At 36.4% G+C, this 1,633-nt stretch overlaps 1 pseudogene; it reads left to right on the top strand.

The window, feature by feature from the left end:
- The first annotated feature begins 492 nt into the window (after window positions 1–492).
- On the top strand, window positions 493–1,430 carry LOC124835350 (uncharacterized; annotated as a pseudogene).
- The last annotated feature ends 203 nt before the right edge of the window (window positions 1,431–1,633 follow it).

The following is a 1,633-nucleotide window of genomic DNA, read 5'->3' on the forward strand; positions in this document are numbered from 1 at the left end:
AGATAAAAATAGTAGTTTTCCAATTTCCAAAAAAAAATAAAAGTATTTCATGAAAGAAATATAAACTAATATTTTAGGCGTGCTAGAAACATGTTTTAAATCTTAAAATGAAAAATATACAATTTATTATCTGTAAATGACGGAGATAACTATAATTTTATAGACTAAATATTGTATAACCCTTTCCTAATATCGTCTAAGAAATGTTCAATCGATAGATGAGTAGTTAATTAATAATTAATCTGAATAATAATAATAGTTATTAAAGAATAATTAATAAGAATAATAGTCATTAATTGAAAATTAATATAAATAATAAAAATCATTTATTGGTAATTAATTGGTAAGAGCTAATTGTAAACTCATTGTAATATGTTTGACATGGTAGGTCAGATAAATAATTCTATTTACTATCTTTATTATAATATTATTATGTAAAGTCATTGACTTGTGCATCAGAGTGAGAGTATCTCTCACATGCCTTGAACAAGAATGAGAGAGAACTTGAATGATAGAAAACCATTAGGGAGCCCACCCGGTCTTCAGGATAGCTTGGAGTGCTTTGAATAAGGAACCTCAACCCCTTACTCGAAACATTTTGGTGCCCATAATGGACCTGAGCAACATCCCCTATAGCTACAAGGAACCAAAAGAATAGTACAATGGAAAACAATTACCTGGTTGCCTAACCCCAACACTATCATTGTGTAATGTGAGAATCGAAGCCATTGAAGTGAGTGAGTGAGTTTTTCGAAGGAAGAAGAAGATTGGTGGTGTGACTTCTTTAATGGCGGCAAAGTTGGTGTTTCTCCCTTCGAGTCCGCCATCGTACAAGTTGGTGAAGGAGGAGGCCACAAGGCTGGTGCTCATGGAGCCTTTCTCGCACTGTGAGAACGTGGAGGTTCTCTGTTTCCTCAACCGCCGACGCACAAAGATCTTCGCCACCCCACCTCTAAGTTTGTCGTCCTTTACTCCCACGATAACGTAACTGATATTGGTCAGATGTACGAGCATAATACTTATGTTGAGCATCTACCTTTGCCTCAATCTCGTTGGATATGATTATTCTGGCTATGGACAGTCATTAGGGAAGCCAAGTGAGCATAATACTTATGCTGACATTTAAGCTATTTATAAGTATCTTGAAGAGAACTATATATAGTGCTACGCAGGAAGATATCATCCTTTATAGCCAATTTGTTGGAAGTGGTCCCACTTTGGGTCTTGCTTCCCTTTTACCCCGACTAAGGGTTGTTGTTCTCCATAGTCTTATACTTTTAGAGTTGAGATTCATGTACCCTGTGAAACCGACATACTGGTTTGACATTTATAAGAATATTGATAAAATTCCATTAGTGAAGTGTCTGGTGCTAGTAATTCATGGTATAGCTCGAGCAGACCTTGGTCTCTCTCCCGCTCGGTCAATATGACTACATATGTTCAACCTTGTCAAGCTCCAATGGCTTGGCTCTCATTTAAGCCTCAACTTGGCACCTCAATCCTTGTTTAGCATATCCTGAGTGATGCCTATTTGTACCGTCACAGCCAACGTCATCAGCTTTTTTGCAAGTCACAAGATATTAAGCATTAACATATCAATCGTTATACATCCTAATATGGATTCCTCATTTTG

The sequence above is a fragment of the Vigna umbellata genome, chromosome 1 (assembly GCF_029865625.1).
Source record: "Vigna umbellata cultivar VRB3 chromosome 1, Vumbellata_1.0, whole genome shotgun sequence".
NCBI lineage: Eukaryota > Viridiplantae > Streptophyta > Magnoliopsida > Fabales > Fabaceae > Vigna > Vigna umbellata.